Source organism: Rutidosis leptorrhynchoides, chromosome 6 (genome assembly GCF_046630445.1).
Source record: "Rutidosis leptorrhynchoides isolate AG116_Rl617_1_P2 chromosome 6, CSIRO_AGI_Rlap_v1, whole genome shotgun sequence".
In the NCBI taxonomy this organism is placed as follows: Eukaryota; Viridiplantae; Streptophyta; class Magnoliopsida; order Asterales; family Asteraceae; genus Rutidosis; species Rutidosis leptorrhynchoides.
In genome coordinates, this window is record NC_092338.1 from 276,554,286 (window position 1) to 276,574,351 (window position 20,066).

Genomic DNA, 20,066 nt, shown 5'->3' on the forward strand with positions numbered 1-20,066 from the left:
TATTATTATTGTTGTTAGAAGAGTGACTGGCCATGGCCGCATCTACAGCGGTGGCTATCATGCGTTGTAGAGCTTGTTCGGGAGTTTCACGGCGTGGCGCACGGCGAGGAGCCATTGTTCCTTCAAAACAAAAGAATACCGTTGGTTAGTATTCTAAATAATACTAACCGTGATATGGAATAAAGATAGGGAGAAAATTTTCCTTGACTCGCCTTAAATTCTCCATGCCACAATGTCGGAACGTTCATATGAGTCACCGTAATATAATCCCGGAAATTATATTACCCTGATTCATATGTGCATTCGACATCATTTTATATAGTCAAGGTGGCGTGTCAATCAAATTAAACAACGTGAGATTAAGATGAACTAAGAGTAGATATGAGTAGAAGCATTCGAGTATAAATGCACAAGTAGTCAAGTAATTCCTACTTCAAGTCTATATGCCGGTTGTAGTCTAGACTCACCAATGTACCTTATGACTCGAGGTTGACACCAATGAACTCTAAATCCCTACAACCAATGCTCTGATACCATCTGTAGCGACCCGACAAAATCGTCATTGACGGCGCCGTCTACTTAGGTCCCGTTACGTGGTCATAAGTCTTTAAAACAACGTTTGACCAAAAGATATGTCGCATTCATTTCAAATGTAAAGATTGTTCAAAGTTTACAAGAATAGTTTCACCACAAGTTACGTTACAAAGTTATAAGTACAAATGAAACTTATGCGACACAATTTAAAAGTAGCCAAAAGATGCTCCATGTATGCATATATACTCGACATCCAATGCAAGTATCAAAATAATGAGCGGAAGCATGTATCATGTATCGTTCAAGGACCTGAGAAAAACATAGAAATCTGTCAACGAAAACGTTGGTGAAATCATAGGTTTGAGTAAGTAAGTACAAGTGAACCACAAGATTTGCAACAATGAGATAATAGTAATACATTCCAAAAGTTTGTGTCACGAGCACCCAATTATCAATGCTTAACATTCCTTCCATAGAACCCCATCACAATAGTGTTAGAACATACACTGTTTCTCGAAAATACATTTCATTCGTAAACGGTAGCGAACCGTTTGAATGAGGGTTTCTCAAACCCATATGGCCATATAACATAAGTTCTCGCTTACACCCGGCAAGTGTAACTAATGATAATCGAATTGAGGATTTTTGTTCTAAACTCGTATGTAGAATGTTTGTTTTCCTGTACTTGTGTTCACTTAGTTAAAAAGGAACGTTTTTGTTTTCTCATCCCAAATGTAAGTTTCAAAAGAGTAAAAGTGGGACTATGATCTCACCTTGAGTGCACGAGTAGTAAAGTACTTCAACAAGTAAACGTGTGCAAAGAACAATGCTAGTCTTGACCTAAACAATAGGTTGTATCAATAACGGTAAACACGATAGGTCAAAGATGTTCAATTAGTCCTATGGCTCGTTACGACTCGAATACTACAACATGTGAGTCAAATTGTCATGTTTCACGCAAGATACGAGTATAAAAGCATGCTAGAACGATTTGCACAAACATTTGGTTAAGTTTGATTAAAAGTCAACTTGGTCGGGTCAAAGTCAACGAAAAAGTCAACACGTTCGGGTCGGGTCCCGAACTATTTCTATGAGGTTTTTAATCATATATGAGCATGTTAGAACAAGTTACATGTGAATCGGAGGTGCGTAGCATAGTAAATATTTTTCGAAAAATGACCAACGAAGACAGAAGCCTGTCAGTGTATCTGGACGGCGTCCAGATTGTTGGGACGGCGTCCAGCTTTGAAGGCTGGGACGGCGTCCAAAGATCTGGACGGAGTCCAGTTTTGAGATCTGGGACGGCGTCCAAGGATCTGGACGGCGTCCAGATTGGTATTCAAGTCTGATGCAGAACTCCTAAGTGGACGAACCAAAAACCAAACTAACACATTTTATGATCCGCAAATAACCAAGACATGTATCTTATATCATCGAAAAGCTCTTTTGACAAGGAACACAACTAGATAGATTTCCTAAATCAAGTTCATCATTTAAGACAACAAAAACCTCGTCGAATGATCGTTAAACGTTCAAAATCAATGTTTCAAGTTCATCAAATGCATTTTAAGTTTCGGGAAACCAATTCACACATATGATATGCCGTTTTAAAGGTAATCAAACACACATTGCAACCAAACACTTATCAACAACATTTCATAGCATTTGATGCATCAAAAGTTCATATTAAGCCTATCAAACCCTAACCAAAATCTCAAAACCAATAATCATGTTAATGTAAGGTTTTCATGTCAATCAACACACCAAAACGAAGCTAATGAAGTAACTAACACTTTGAACATACAAACATCAACATCTAAACACATTTCATCATCCAAAATTAAAGATTTAACAAACACTTTTTCAAGTTCATGCTAGTTATGTCAAATCACAAGATCGAGCATACAATTTACATATACGACATCACAATGAGCCATAGATACTAATTAACACACTTTTAAGTCAAGAACACTAAGATTATGAAATTTAGAGTTTTTAGAAAGTTACCAAATCGAGATGAAATTAGTATCAAAACATAGAGAATGAAGAGAGGATTCCAAATATGTAATTTGTTTTGATGTTAGCCTCCAAAATCGGATTTAGATGATGAATTAAGGATTGAATGTTGAGAGGATTTGGAAGTAGTAAAAGATGAGGATGAGAATGAATGGGTGAAAGGGGTTTGACCCTTTGACCTAGTCAAGGGTTTGATCCCTTTTCAAGTTTAGTCCCTCAACTTTCGTTCGGGTGCGTGAATTACCTAAACGAGATAATTTAAAACACGTATTAACGGGAGATGTTATAAACATATAACGGAGTTTAAATTAGTATAACGGAAAAGTAAATGGAAAAAGGCGGAATGTTACATAAGGGAGAACACCTTGAGTGATCTGAGCACACAACAAAGAAACATGAGTTCATGCATAACAATGGAAAATCCATTCATGATGTCATTCAAAATCAATATATCAAAAGACAGTGATATGCTGAAAAAGAAATATTAAAAGAAAATCAAAGTCAAAAATAATTGGCGTATCAAGATGACAAAGTCCTGAAAGTATGAAGAATGCTGATTCATGATGTGATCATAAAGAACTCAGATCATTCTTAGTGTGATGCCCCCACGCAGCTTGAATTGCTTAATCACGACGTTCACACTGAACTATCAAGATTCTTGTCATCTGCAATATAGAGTTAAACCTATTAAGACTATAAGTTGAAAAGATACTTACCTAGATATACTCTAAATAACATATATATGAAAGTTTAACTTTCAATTCCGTTTTCCATGTCAGCTTGAATAAAAAGAAGTTAAGGGCCTTGAGATTTATTTCGTGTGACGACTGGTCATCAGGCAAGTCTGCTTTAACTGTAGACCAATCCCCACGGTAAATAATGCTCCTATTCGGATAATCCAATATATCCTAAGATCTTCCAAACCAACTAGATTGAAGATTGTCAACACATTGGTAGAAGCCAAAGGCTGACAGGGTTATTTAAAATGCCGTGAGAACCATCCTGTTCAATTTGAATGAAGTAAATGGAAAGAGATAACGGAAAGTTTGTGTAATGAATTGACAACCTAATAAAAACACACAATCATAAGTGATGAAAGAATCAAGGATCAATGAACTTAAAATCACTGCTTTATAGTGTTCAAGTAATTAATGCCAACATGATTGTCGAAGTGTCCGGAATGAATATGTTCATATTTAATGAGGATTGATATCAGTAATTGCATGACAATACACATAGACTGGATAATTAGGAATGAACATCAGAAGTTGATTCAATATGTCAGTTCTGATCCATTTTTAAATTGTTAATCATCTTGCTCACAAAAAGAATGTGGATTTGTATACCTTGCTTATCTGTTTATTAAATAGCTTACATTGAAAACTGTAAAACAACAAAAAGATTTTGGTTTGCATGTTATTGCATTTCATGATAGAATGTCTTTTATTTGCATATTTTTAGTTGCATGACATTATATCTCAGAAAATTTATAAAGATTTCTTTCGTTCTTTTGTTTTCTTATTATCCTATGAATGTACAATGACATCTGAAAGAACCTTGTCAAGATCAAGATATTTTTTGCCACCAAATCCACAAGGTAGAAGTTTGTAGAGCTTGTGATTATTTGAAGATTTTAATGATTTAAGGTGTTAGTGAACTTAAGATGACATTACACTGTAGGACTTACTCATGTGAAACAGAATGTTTAGGGTAATAACCTTGTTGTGGTTAAGATTTTTGATATACCTGAGTGTTATTGATCATTTCTTGATGGATTAGTGATTTTTGAATCAAATTGAAAGTGCTAGTTAGTTCTAAGATTGCCAAACGAGTCGAAATCCTAAGTTTGTGAAAATTTGAAAATTTAAAATTGCCTAAGTGGCTCACACGCACGACTGATGTGTGAACCGTACGAGTAACCACATGTGTGAGGTTAACCGTACGGATGACCCTGTTCTAAAATTGTCCTAAGACATCTAGGTCAAACGCACGAGTGATTATGTGAGACGCGCGGTTGATGATGGATCGTGTGATCAACCTTACGGTTGATCATGAGAGTATAAATAGAGAGTGCTGAGCACAGTTGCTCACTCTTGCACTCTTAATAGTACTCCAAATGAACATATATTTAGGTACAATATCCTTCCAATATGTAAAGCTTTTAGTTGCAATTGTTCTATTTTTATGTAATATTTGTTTAAATAAATAAGTGCGAAGACAAATGAAGAAAATGACGATTTGAAGACGCAAATGACCAAAAAGCTAAAAAGTACAAAGTACAATCTAAGTGGTTCAATTTATTGATGAGAAACGTCTCAAAATTACAAGAGTACGAGTCGCGAAACGCAAAGTACAAGATATTAAATAATACGAAAGGACGTTCGAAAATCCGGAACCGGGACATGAACCAACTATCAACACGCGACGCAACAGAGCTAAAATTACAAGTCAACTATACACATAAATATAATATAATATATAAATAATTCTTAAAATTATATATATATTATATTATATATTAAAAATATGTCGACAAGCTAGAAAACAAAAAATATGTGAGCTGGATCTTACGGCCATGCGATCGCATGTGAAATATGCATAAAACCCATGCGAGTGCATGAGCCCATGTGAGTGCATGAGATTTGCACTAAAAATCCATGCGATCGCATGGGCATCAGAAACAGGAATTATGCCTATAAAAGCCAGGCTTCGATCGAACGAAAAATGACAAAAAATCAATCTCTCTTCTCTATGTAATATATTTATATTATAATTATAATTTTAATTTAAGATTAATAATAAATTATGGTTTAGTTGAGTTATTGTAAGAAATGTTTTACGGGTTTTTAAGTCGGAACTCTGTCCGTGTAACGCTACGCGATTAATCACCACTGTAAGCTATGTTCTTCCTTTTTAAATTAATGTCTCGTAACTAAGTTATTATTTTGCTTATTTGAGCCAAAGTAATCGTGATGTTAGACTAAATATTAAGACGGGGTTATTAGATTTTGTACCATAATTAAGGTTTGGACAAAAGACCGACACTTGTGGACATTGGACTATGACTATTAATAGATAAGGGGTATTGTCTAATTGAGCGACAACTCATTGGAACCTGTCGAACTTATCTTTAAATTAGTTAATCTAATAATTATTAAAATGATTATGTATGTCCTATTTAGTGACCCTTATACGACATCTTTTACGATCATTTAATTAATTATTCGGGTTGGGTAATTGATTATTCATTCTGATCAAGTGGGTAAATTAATATTCATATCTCATTAAAACAGGGGTGGATTACATACAAGGATAATTGGTGTGATTGTTAACAAAGTATTAAAACCTTGGATTATGCGCAGTTGATAACCTGGTGTAATTATTAACAAAGTATTAAAACCTTGTTACAGTTCGAATCCCTAATTAGTTGGAATATTTGACTTCGGAAATAAGGTTAATTTGACGAGCATTTTATAATTATGACTGATGGACTATTATGGAAAAAAACCAAATAGGTATCAAATAATCCAGGACAAAGGACAATTAACCCGGGTAATAAATTAAAATCAAGACGTCGAACATCATGATTACGAAAGTTTAAATAAGCATAATATTTTTATTCCATATTTCATCGTACCTTTATTTACTGTCACTTTAATTACTGCAATTTACTTTATCGCAATTTAAATTCTATCATTTATATTATCGTCATTTATCTTTACGCTTTATTTAAAATCGACAAACCGGTCATTAAACGGTAAAAACCCCCTTTTTATAATAATAATAATAATACGACTTATATATATATATACTTATACAAATATAATTGTTTAAAAATATAGCGTTAAACTTGGCTAGTTCCCTGTGGATGAACCGGACTTACTAAAAACTACACTACTGTATGATTAGGTACACTGCCTATAAGTGTTGTAGCAAGGTTTAAGTATATCCACTCTATAAATAAATAAATAACTTGTGTAAAATTGTATCGTATTTAATAGTATTTCGTAGTAAAAATAAAACTATTTCGTACCCCTCTGCTTTAACATCAAGTTTTTGGCGCCGCTGCCGGGAAAACTTAACGCCGAAGCGAAACGCTATAAAAAAAATTATTAAGTTTTAATTTCTTTTTGTAAAAATACGTTTTAAATACAAAAATATAAAAAACAAAAACAATATATATATATTTTTAAGAGTTTGTTTAAAATTATAAAGTATTTTTATTTTTCTATTTTAGTTTTTAAATATACGTTTTATTTATATAAATATTTTATTTAAATTAAAAACATAAAAAAAATATAAATATAAATAAGTATTCGGGCATGGTACTGTAGCAGCCCAAGACCTGGCCTGGTATCCGAAGCCATGCGATCGCATGGCCCAGCCACATAAAACTCATGCAATCGCATGAGGCTGTCTGACAGGTCTGATCCCAGCAATTATTACGCAGTAGGGTTTTATTATTAATTATATTTATTAATTAACCCTAATTAGGTTTTAATTAATTAGTTTTTAAATTTAGTTTTAATTTATATTTAGTAATATTAAGTTTTAATATTATTATTAATTATATAAATTAATACTTTTATAAAATAATAGTATAAAAATAATATTTTTATAAAAATAAGTAATTTTATATCTTTTTATAAATTGTATATTTTAATCATTTATTCGTATATTTTTCGTTCGTAATTAGTTTTAAGACTAGTATTTTGCCGTAGTTATTTTTATTTCTAGATTTTTAGGCTTTGCCGTAAAATCCCTTAAGTATTTTTTCTTTAGACTAAGATTTAGGTGCTTTAGAATTTTGCGACGCCATTTTAAGATTTTAGTACGTTTTAAGTTATTGCCGTTTTGGATATCTTTTAAGCTTTAATACCTTTAGACGTAAGTTTTAATTTTTAGTTTTTATACTTTTAAGTTTCGACGCTGCATTTTATTATTTTCCGACCTTTTATTTTTCGACGTTTTTCGACGCACTCTTTTTCTTTCTTATTTCTCGACGCTCTAGTTTTTAGGACATAGAATTTTCTTTATTTTCTTTGAATTTCAACGAAAAATTATTTTAAGTGGTTAAATTGATAGACATCCAAAATTTTCTGGTTCGTAGTAATAGTTGGATTTGTTAGTGGCGAGTTGTGGGCTTCCAATTTAAAGGGTCCTAGCTACCTGCTGCATCTATTAGCTATTCGAAACGTGGGCAAAATCAGAAAAGTCTATTAATTTGATAACTTATATAATTTTTATCTTTTATAACTAATAGGATATTCAGTGAATGCACCGAGCAAAACGTTCACCACCTTTCATACGTTCACCACCTGTAACTCGATCAAGACATCTAGCCAATATTATCGCCGTTGATTTTTCTTTAGAATCATCATCTAGTCGACCAAGTACTCCAATTCAAATTTCCGATAATCCATTTTTTGAACCCGATTTCACAATTGAGAATCCGGAGGATATTCAAGGACAATTCCAAGATCCTGAACGACTAATCATTCCTCCTGAACCATAAACCATTAAATCAGAATCCTCTAGTGATTCATATTCAATAATTTCAATTATGGAAGTAACGGAACCTCTAAGTATGGAAGACCGAATGAGAGCCACACGCACTGGCCAAGGTCACGCCATTATTAAGCCAGACATTAATGTGCCAGATTATGAAATCAAAGGACAAATCCTACACATGGTAACTAATCAATGCCAATATAGTGGTACGCGAAAAGAAGATCCAAACGAACATCTTCGAACCTTTAATAGGATCTGTACTCTATTTAAAATCCGAGAAGTGGAGGATGAACAGATATATCTCATGTTATTTCCCTAGACTTTAAAGGGAAAAGCCAAAGATTGGTTAGAATCGTTACTTGAAGGGGCGATTGATACATGGGAGGTTTTAGTTGAAAAATTTCTTAAACAATTCTTTCCAGCATCTAAAGCCGTGAGACTTCAAGGAGAAATTGTTACGTTCACGCAGAAGCCAAATGAAATCTATATGAGGCGTGGACAAGATTTGGAAAGTTGTTGAGAGGATGTCCGCAACATGGTTTAGATAATTATCAAATAGTACAAATATTCTACCAAGGATGCGACATTGCTACACGAAAAGACATCGACATAACAGCTGGTGGTTCCATTATGAAGAAAACCGCAACTGAAGCTTACAAAATCATTGATAACACAGCCTCCCACTCACATGAGTGGCACCAGAAAAAAGATATTTTTCGTTCATCTAAAGAGGCTAGAGCCGATTCTAGCCATGACTTTGATTCCGTTTCCGCAAAAATAGATGCTTTCGAGAGACGAATGGAAAAGATGACTAAAGATATTCACGCAATACGAATCAGTTGTGAGCAATGCGGTGGACCACATTTAACAAAAGATTGTCACATTGAGCAAACCATGGAACAACGAGAGAATGTTTCCTACATGAACCAAAGGCCGGGAAATAATTATCAAAATAATTATCAACCACCAAGGCCGAACTTCAATCGAAATCAAAATATTCTTTAAAATCCAAATGGACCTAACAATAACTCGTACAATCAACAAGGTCTGAATAACCAACCAACTCAAAACAACTCTTTCAATCAACAAAAACCTAGCTTGTATAAACCACCATAATAAACCAAAGAGAAAAAGCCAAATCTAGAAGAAATGATGGCAAAGCTAATGGAATCTCAAATACAATTTATTATATCTCAAACTCAAAAAATGAGAGGTTTGATCAGTCATTAAGAACTCAACAAGCTTCCATTCTGAATCTAGAAAAACACGTAGGTACTCTAGCTAGCTTGATGAGTAAGAGGGAACAAGGAAAGCTACCGAGTGATACTAAAGTAAATCCTCGGAATGAGAATGTTAATATAGTTTCAACGAATTCTGAAAAACCAACATTAGATGATAGGAAGGTTTTAGATGTGAGTAACAATGAAGAAGTTACAACACCACCACCACCCGAGTATGTAAAGCCAGTGGTGGCACCATACAGACCACCCATCCCGTTTCCAAGAAAAGGAGTTGAGTATGAGCAAGTAATAGGTAATAAATTTTGTGATACCTCAGAAAAAAAGAAGAAGAATAAGAAAGTGCAAGAAAAAAAATCGTAAAAATAAATCCGGTGAAGACAGTTCCACCAAAAGTTCCACCCAGGTTGGGTGATCCGGGTGAATTTATTGTTCCTTGTCTACTTAGTGATTGTGTCATGTATGATGCACTAGCAGATTTAGGTGCGAGTGTGAGTGTTATGCCTCTTTCATTATATAAGAGATTAGGAGTAGGTGAGTTAAGTCCAACATAGATGAGTGTCCGACTCTTTGATCAAACCATTAGGCACCTAGTTGGAATTACTGACAACCTACCCGTTCAAGTAGGTAATTTAACCTTTCTAGTCGAATTTATTGTCATTGACATAGAAGAGGACCCAAACATTCCTCTAATTTTAGGTCGACCATTTTTAGCCTCCACCGGGGCGTTATTTGATGTAAGAGAGGGTAGAATGACACTTAGTAAAGATGAAAAATCAATCACCTTTGTGAGTCGAAAGGCTAAATCTCCACCAACTGAAACCGTTGAACCAACAAAAACGATTGGTAAGAGCTATATTGTTTTACCCACTCCAACGGTAGTGCTTAACAATAATAAAACGTCTAAGTGTGGGGAAGATGAAGTAAAACCTAATTATGACCTAATAACAAAGAACCTCGTTGTTGATATGAAATTAAATGACCCCGTTATTAATAGTTCAATGAAGAAACTTATTAAACGGATTAGCGATGCTAGAACCAAGGGGAACTTTAAGTTATGTAACCGGTTAGTATCCAATCTATCGCCTAAAGAAAAGGCAAAACTAGTTGAATTTGTGGATATTACACAAGAATCCGACCAATGGCTTAAAGCAAAAGTCACAGATATGCAAGTTGATTATGGTCCAAGAGAAATTGACAATGAAGTTAATTACAATTTCGACACCACAGCTACCTAAGTGTGGAGAGATTTAAATGTTCTAAGAAATAATGCTGTCTAGGGTTAGTTGTTCTGTTCTCGTGTAGTTTCGAGAATGGAATCTAATTGGTCTTTTCCACTAGCAGACGCTAAAGAACTAGTTTCTCCCCCCATTCTGAATTTTTGTTTTGTAGGTTTTGTTTGAAATTAATATGCTTTTTAAATTTAAGTTTTGTGTGAATTTAAAAACAAAATTTACTTTATTTCATTAAGTTTAAAAAATGATTTCTAAAATTCATCGTAAGTTGAAGAATAGGTCATGGAACCGAAATTGCTTTACCCGAGGGCGGGGCGAAAAATTTTGTTATCATTATTTTTAATTTTATTGATCTAAAGTATAACAAAAAAAAAACCCAAAATCTTTGCTTTTAAAACGATCTCTTTAAAAATGACAAATTTTAAATTTTGTCGAGGGACGGACTAGGTAAACATACCGAAACTACCTAAAGTAAAAGGAAACAAAATTTTTAAAAATTATTCATTTAAATTGTTTTAATAAATAAAGGTTTTATAAAAAAAATATATTTATATATATATATATATTATATATATGTTTATAATTTATCTTATATACAAAACAGGGTAAAACAGCGCACTTTCAAAGACTGACATTAAGTTCAGCAAAAGCTATTAATTTTGACGACAAGACGCAAAATATCAAATGTGATATAAAATAATATGTTGCAAACTTGGTATTTTTAATCACTTTTCTACACTAATCACCCTCATGAATTTATAATTATAGTCTGATTTCATGCAAATGAGGGCATTGCATGATCTCAAGTGTGGGGAAGGGTTATAAATTCTCTCGGGTTTACACTTAGTTTAATTGCCAAATTTTGTGAAAATTTAAAAAATTTTCAACTAAATGAATTCAAAATCATGTTTATACATATTTATAAACGATAAAACTAGGTTGTAATACCGAAATTATTGTTACCTCGGAGAGAACATAAATGGAGAAACAACCCAAAACGTTAGAATTCATTTAAAATGGAATAGAGGAGAATAAAAAGGCAAAGAAAAAAAATAAATAAAAGCTAAGTGTGGGAAGAATTTACCAAGTTATTTAAAACATATATCACATATTTGGTATAGATTATTGCAGGTACTTTTGCTTTGGATTAAACTAATCAGTTTTACCCGATTTATTGTAATACCTTTGAAAGAATAGATGGATCTACACGATGAATCAATTCCATCATTAAAAAAAAGTAAAGTCTTCCGAAAAAGACACGCGCTTCTTGATTTAGGTCAGGAAGTTGTCGTCCAGACCAGCTGTAGGTTGACGAAAAATCTAGAAAAGTCATCTCTAAAATTAGGAGGAAATCCACGGACCTCAGGATCAAACAAGGTCACCAAGTGGTCAGACTTATCCTAACCATGAGAGGATCTGTCTCGTAAAATGGGGAGGGCGCCGTGCAAATTAGCTTAATAAGACTAATGAATCAGACCCCCAGAAAAGGATAATCTCCTTAAAGATTAAAAATCAGCTTTTAAGACTGATATTACTCAATCCTTGAGATTGACCTTAAAGATTGAGAATTACAAACTCATGGAATTTGATGATATCTAAACTCGAGCTTGAACGAGAAAATATTTTGATAAAAAAAAACCGATTTTTTTTTTGAAAACCTATTTTCAATATGTTCATTACCATTGAACGTAAAATCCTAGGAATTCACCGAAATTCGTTAGGTCACCTGAACCAAATCGGGTATCAACCGTAAGAACGGTGGTTGCATAGCATGGTCGAAGATAGGACCTTGTTCCAGACCGAAAAATTATAGGGTGATCTTTACTATTGCTCCTACAAAGGATAGTAATTGCATCCGACACGTTTTAGACCATGAACATCTGCATGTCATTAGACATTGCCTTAACAGTTGCTTGTTCAACGCTTTCCTTTACAATCGGACGGTAGTTTACCGAAAGGTAATATACGGAACAAGTATACTGGACGTGTTGCTTTCTTAATACAAGGTTAGCAAGTGGGTGACACAAAACCGCAAGTTTTGAGCTAAAGTTTTAAAATCTGAAACCCACAAAACCCACAAAAACATTTTGCAAACACCGGTGAAGGGTTATTCCAGAAAACTTATCTAGGGTAAAAGCTAGAATGAAATTTCAAAAGATCAAATGTTTTCATAAAGATCCAATTTCCTTAAAGGATCTAAATTTTCATAGTCATATGGGACTGTAAACCACATCATTACTATCATTGTTTATACTGCCGCATCAAAATCACTAATGTATAAAGTGTGAGTAATGATGTAGCGTGAGGGTACGAAATAGTATTATTTTTAATACAAAATACTACAAAATATGACACAAGTTTTATTAATTTACGGATGGGATATACCTAAACCTTGCTACAACACTATAGGCAGTGTACCTAATCGTAGAGTAGTGTAGTTTTTAGTAAGTCCGGTTCGTTCCACAGGGAGCTGGTGATACTTACTATATTTTTAACAACTATATTTATACAAAATATATATAATTATATAAGTAGTAATATTATTATAAAAGGGGGGTTTTACCGTTTAATGACCGGTTTGTCGATTTTATATTTTAAGCGCAAAGATAAATGACGATAATTAAAGTGCGTAAAATAATGACAATAAATAAAATGACAGTAAATAAAATTGCGAGTAATAAAATGACAGTAAATAAAGATACAATGAGAAATACAATAAAAGAATTATGCTTATTTAAACTTCCGTAATCATGATGTTTGACGTTTTGATTTAATTAATTGTTACCCGGGTTAATTGTCCTTTGTCCTGGTTTATTTGATACCTATCTGGTTTTGTCCATAATAGTCCATCGGTCATAAATATAAAGTGCGAGTGTCCTCGTCAAATTACCCTTATACCCGAAGTCAAATATTCCCACTAATTAAGGATTTAAACTGTGACGCAGTTATCACTTCTGTCAACAATTACACCAGTTATCACTGTATGTAATCCACCCCTGTTTTGATTAGATATGAATATTAATTTACCCACTTGATCAGTTTGAATAATCAATTACCCAACCCGAATAATTAATTAAATGATTATAATAGATTCCATATGAACGTCACTAAATAGGACAACCATAATCATTATTAATTATTAGGATAATTAATTTGAAGATAGGTTCGACAGACTCCAATGAGTTGTCACTCAATTAGACAATACCCCCATCTATTAATAGTCAATAGTCCAATTTCCACAAGTGTCGGTCTTTTGCCCAAACCTTAATTATGGTACAAAATCTAATAACCCCATCTTAATATTTTAGCCTAACATCACGATTACTTCGGCTCAAATAAGCATAATAATAACTTAGTTACGAGACATTAAATTAAAAAGGAAGAACATAGCTTACAGTGGTGATTAATCGCGTAGCGTTGCACGGACAGAATTTCGACTTAAAAACCCGTAAAACATTTCTTACAATAACCCAATTATTATTAATCTTAAATTAAACTTAATATTATAAATATAAATATAAATTACATAAGAAAGAAAGAAGATTGGAAAAAGGTGTATCTAAATCATCGATTTAGATGGCCTTTTATAGGCAAATGATAAATTGAAATTTTCACTTATGACCCCTGAACTATGCTCAATTAACAACTTTTTATTATTTAATATTATTCTTATTATGAATTATTTAAATATTATATTATATTCTTGTGCATAGTTGACTTGTACTTTCAGCTCCGTTGCGTCGAGCGTTGAAAGTTGGTTCATGCCTCGGTTCCGGATTTTCGAACGCTCTTTCGTACTATTTTATATCGTGTACTTTATGTTTTGCGTCTTGTACTCTTGTCATTTTTAGACGTTTCTCATCAATAAATTGAACCACTTTAATTGTATCTTGTACTTTTTAGCTTTTCGGACCTTTGTGTCTTCAATTCGTCGAATCTGCCGTTTGTCTTCGCACTTATTTAATATAAACGAATATTACTTGAAAATAAAACAATTGCAACTAAAATCTTGTCTTTCTTGAGGAATAATGCTATGAAATATATGTTCCTTTTTAGCCTTATCAATATCCCCACACTTGAGCGTTGCTTGTCCTCAAGCAATACAGTCTTGAAATATAATACATCACACGAATCACTTCTTTATTCTTCACACTTTATACATCAGTGATTTTGATAGAGCAGTATAAACAATGATAGTAACGATAGAACCATGGTTAAAGGTGGGTGTGTCATCCACAGTTGCCTTGGGTTTAGGTCAACGACACTTGCAATCAAATAGCCGATTTACTTTCGGTTTCCAAAGCAAAGTGCACATTTGAAAGGCGGTTTACAGTCCCACATGACTATAAAAATGTAGATCCTTTAGGAAATTGGATCTTTATGAAAACATTTGATCTTTTAAAAATTCAAGCTAGATTTTACCCTAGACAAGTTTTCTGATTTGACCCACCATCGGTGTTGCAAAATATATTTGTGGATCAATATTTTGGCTAAAAACATTTAGGTTCGTGTAATCCACTGCTATCCCGGTATCGGAAAGCACACATCCAATTTACTTGTTCCGTATATTACCTTTCGGTAAACTATCGTCCGGTTGTAAAGGAAAGCGATGAACAAGAAACTGTTAGGGCAATGTCCCATGACATGCAGATGATTATGGTCTTATTAACGTGTCGGATGCTAGAACTATCCTTGGTAGGAGCAATAGTAAAGATCATCCTATAATTTTTTCGGTCTGGCACAAGGTCCTGTCTCCGACCATGCTATGCAACCACCATTCTTACGGTTGACACCCGATTTGGTTCAGGTGACCTAATGAATTCCAGGTGAATTCCTAGGATTTTACGTTCAATGGTAATGAACGCATTGAAAATGGGTTTTCAGAAAACAAATCAGTTTGTATTTTTGATCAAAATATTTTCTCGTTCAAGCTCGAGTTTAGATATCATTGAATTCCATGAGTTTGAATTCTCAATCTTTAAGGTCAATCTCTAGGATTGAGTAATATCAGGCTTAAAAGCTGATTTTTAATCTTTAAGGAGATTATCCTTTCTGGGGATCTGATTTATTAGTCTTATCCAGCTAATTTGCATGGTGCCCCCCCATTTTACGAGATAAATCCTTCTCATGGTTAGGATAAATCTGACCACTTGGCGACCCTGTTTGATGCTGAGGTCCGTGGATTTCCTGCTGATTTTAGAGATGACTTTTCTAGATTTTTCGTCAGCCTACAGCTGGTCTGGACGACAACTTCTTGACCTAAATCAAGAAGCACGTGTCTTTTTCGGAAGACTTTACTTCCTTTTAATGATGGAATTGATTCATCGTGTAGATCCATCTCTTCTTTTCTTTCATCGGGTAAAACTGTTAATTTAGTTCAAAACAAGAACACCTACAGTAACTTTACAGAAACAAGTGATAGATAGTTTTTAATTGAATAACTTGGTACATTCTCCCCACACTTAGCTTTTATTTATGTTTTTCTTTGCCTTTTTATTTTCTTCTATTCCATTTTAAATGAATTCAAGCGTTTTGGGTTGTTTCTCAATTTATGTCCTTTTCGAGGTAACGATAATTTCGGCATTAACACCTAGTTTTCATCATTCATAAATATGTGTAAACATGATTTTGACTTCATTTAGTTGAAAATTTTTCAAATTTTCACAAAATTTGGCAAATAAACCAAGTATAAACCCGAGAGAATTTATAACCCTTCCCCACACTTAAGATCATGCAATGCCCTCATTTGCATGAAATCAGACTATAATTATAAATTCATGAGGGTGATTAGTGTAGAAAAGTGATTAGAAATACCGAGTTCGCAATCATATTGTTGTTATTTCACATTTGATCTTTCGCGTCTTGTTGTCAAAATTAGTACCTTTTGCTGAACTTAATGACAGTCTTTGAAAGTGCGTTGTTTTACCCTGTTTTGTATATAACATAAAATACAAACATATATATACATATTTTTGAAGTTTGGTATATAACCCCACGTTCAAAAATTTATAAAATATAATATTTTTTTGGCATACTTTAAATCAATAAAATAATGATAACAAAATTTGTCGCCTCGCCTTCGGGTAAAGCAATTTCGGTTCAATGACCTAGTGTTCAACTTACGACGAATTTTAGAAATCATTTTTTTTAAACTTAATGAAATAAAGTAAATTTTTGTTTTTAAATACACACAAAACCTAAATTTAAAAAGCATATTAATTTCATATAAAACCTACAAAATAAAAAAAAATCAGAATGGGGGGGAGAAAACTAGTTCTTTAGTGTCTGCTAGCGGAAAAGACCAATCGAATTCCATTCTCGGAACTACACGAGAACAGAACAACTAACTCTAGACAGCATTTTCTTTTTAGAACATTTGAATCTCCCCACACTTAGGTAGCTGTGGTGTCGAGATTGTGATTTAACTTCATCGTCAATTTCTTTTGGTCCATAATCAACTTGCATATCTGTGACTTTTTCTTTAAGCCATTGGTCGGATTCCTGTGTAATATCCACAATTTCAACTAGTTTCTCCTTTTCTTTAGGTGATAGATTGGATACTAACCGGTTACATAACTTAAAGTTCCCCTTGGTTCTAGCATCGCGAATCCATTTAATAAGTTTCTTCATTGAACTATTAATAACGGGATCATTTAATTTCGTATCAACAACGGGGTTCTTTGTTATCATGTCATCATTAGGTGTTACTTCATTTTCCCCACACTTAGGCGTTTCATTATTGCTAAGTATTACCGTTGGAGTTGGTAAAAGCACATGGTTCTTACCAATTGTTTTTACTGGTTCAACGGTTTTGGCTGGTGGAGATTTAGACTTTCGAATCATAAAGGTGATCGATTTGTCACCACTTTTAAGTGTCATTCTTCCATTTCCTACATCAAATAACGCCTTGGTGGACGCTAAGAATGGTCGACCTAAAATTAGAGGAAAGTTTGAGTCCTCTTCTATGTCAATGACAATGAATTCGACTAGAAAGGTTAAATTACCTACTTGAATGGGTAGGTTGTCAGCAATTCCAACTGGGTGCTTAATGGTTTGATCAAGGAGTCGAACACTCATATCCGTTGGAGTTAACTTACCTACACCTAATCTCTTATATAAGGAAAGAGGCATAACACTCACACTTGCACCTAAATCTGCCAGTGCATCATACATGACACAATCACTAAGTAGACAAGGAATAATAAATTCACCCGGATCACCTACCCTAGGTAGAGGTTTTGGTGGAACTGTCTTCACCGGGTTTACTTCTACGGTTTTTATTTCTTGCACTTTCTTATTCTTCTTCTTCTTCTTCTTTCCAGAGGTATCACAAACTTTATTACCTATCACTTGCTCATACTCAACTCCTTTTCTTGAAAACGGGATGGGTGTTTTGTATGGTGCCACCACTGGCTTTACATACTCGGGTGGTGGTGGTGTTGTAACTTCTTCATTGTTACTTACATCTAAAACTTTCCCATCTTCTGGTATTGGTTTTTCAGAATTTGTTGATATCATGTTAACATTTTCATTCCGAGGATTTACTTCATTATTACTCGGTAGCTTTCCTTGTTCCCTTTCACTCATCAATCTAACAAGAGTACCTACTTGTTTTTCTAGATTCAAAATGGAAGCTTGTTGAGTTCTAAATGACTGATCAAACCTCTCATTCGTTTGGGTTTGAGTTTCAATAAATTGTGTTTGAGATTCAACTAGCTTAAATACCACTTCTTCCAGATTTGACTTCTTCTCGTCGATTTGTTGTGGTGGTTTATACAAGCCAGGTCTTTGTTGATTGAAAGTGTTGTTTTGAGTTGGTTGGTTATTCGGACCTTGTTGGTTATACGAGTTATTGTCGGGTCCTTTTGGATTGTAAAGAATGTTTTGATTTCGATTGAAGTTTGGCCTTGGCGGTTGATAATTATTCTGATAACTATTTTCCAGCCTTTGGTTCATGTAGAAAACATTCTCACGTTGTTCCATCGTTTGTTCAATGTGACAGTCTTTCATTAAGTGTGGTCCACCGCATTGCTCACAACTAATTCGTATTGCGTGAATATCTTTATTCATCTTTTCCATTCGTCTCTCGAAAGCATCTATTTTTGCGGAAACGGAATCAAAGTTATGGCTAGAATCGGCTCTAGCCGCTTTAGATGAACGAAAAATATCTTTTTCTTGATGCCACTCATGAGAGTGGGAGGCTGTGTTATCAATAATTTTGTAAGCTTCAGTTGCGGTTTTCTTCATAATGGAACCACCAGCTGTTATGTCGATGTCTTTCCGTGTAGCAACGTCGACACCTTGGTAGAATATTTGTACTATTTGATAAGTGTCTAAACCGTGTTGAGGACATCCTCTCAACATCCTTCCGAATCTTGTCCATGCCTCATATAATGTTTCATTTGGCTTTTGCGAGAACGTAACAATTTCTCCTTGAAGTCTCACGGCTTTGGATGCCGGAAAGAATTGTTTAAGAAATTTTTCAACTAAAACATCCCATGTGTCAATCGCCCCTTCAGGTAACGATTCTAACCAATCTTTGGCTTCTCCCTTTAAAGTCCAGGGAAACAACATGAGATAGATTTGTTCGTCTTCTACTTCTCGGAATTTGAATAGTGTACAGATCCTATTAAAGGTACGAAGATGTTCGTTTGGATCTTCATTCGGCGCACCGCTGAATTGGCATTGATTAGTCACCATATGTAGAATTTGTCCTTTGATTTCATAATCTGGAGCATTAACTTCTGGTTTAATAATGGCGTGACCTTGACCCGTGCGTTTAGCCCTCATTCGATCTTCCATACTTAGAGGTTCTAGATTTTCCATGATTGGATTTGTTGTATCCGAATCACTAGAGGATTCTGATTTAACGGTTTGGGGTTCAGGATCTTGGAATTGTCCTTGAATATCTTCCGGGTTCTTAGTTGTGAAATCGGGTTCAAAAGATGGATTATCGGAAATTTGAATTGGAGTACTTGGTCGACTAGATGACGATTCTAAAGAAAAATCAACGGCGGCGATATTTGTTAAACGATGTCTTGATCGAGTTACAGGTGGTGAACGTACAAAAGGTGGTGAACGTCTTGCTCGGTGCATTCACTGAATATCCTATTAGTTTTTAAAAAGGAAAGAAAAATTATATAAGTTATCCAATTAATAGACTTTTCTGATTTTGCCCACGTTTCGAATAGCCAAAAGATGCAGCAGAGGGGCAGGATTCGTTTGGTCTCAATATAATTGAGTACTGTTTGGCTCCAATAACCCGGTCCACGTACAAATCCAATTATTACTACGAACCAGAAAATTTTGATGTCTATCAATTTAACCACTTAAAATAAATTTTCGTAATTTTAAGAAATTTAGAGAAGAAGTAGAAAAAAAATCTAAGTCCTAAAAACTAGAATGGCGAGAAATAAGAGAGAAAAAGAGTGCGCGTCGAAAAGTGTCGAAAAATGAAAAAGACGAAGAGTGGTTTGTAAACACGCGGTTAATCCAACCTTATAACGATCACTATCTTAAAATTAAAGCTACA

The 20,066-nt window shown here is 34.0% G+C and overlaps 1 non-coding gene across 1 annotated transcript; it reads left to right on the top strand.

Moving 5' to 3' along the window:
* The first annotated feature begins 18,869 nt into the window (after positions 1 to 18,869).
* LOC139856218 (small nucleolar RNA R71) lies at positions 18,870 to 18,976 on the top strand. Its single transcript, XR_011761715.1, has one exon. It is a non-coding gene; the product is annotated as a small nucleolar RNA R71 (small nucleolar RNA).
* Positions 18,977 to 20,066: the final 1,090 nt, after the last annotated feature.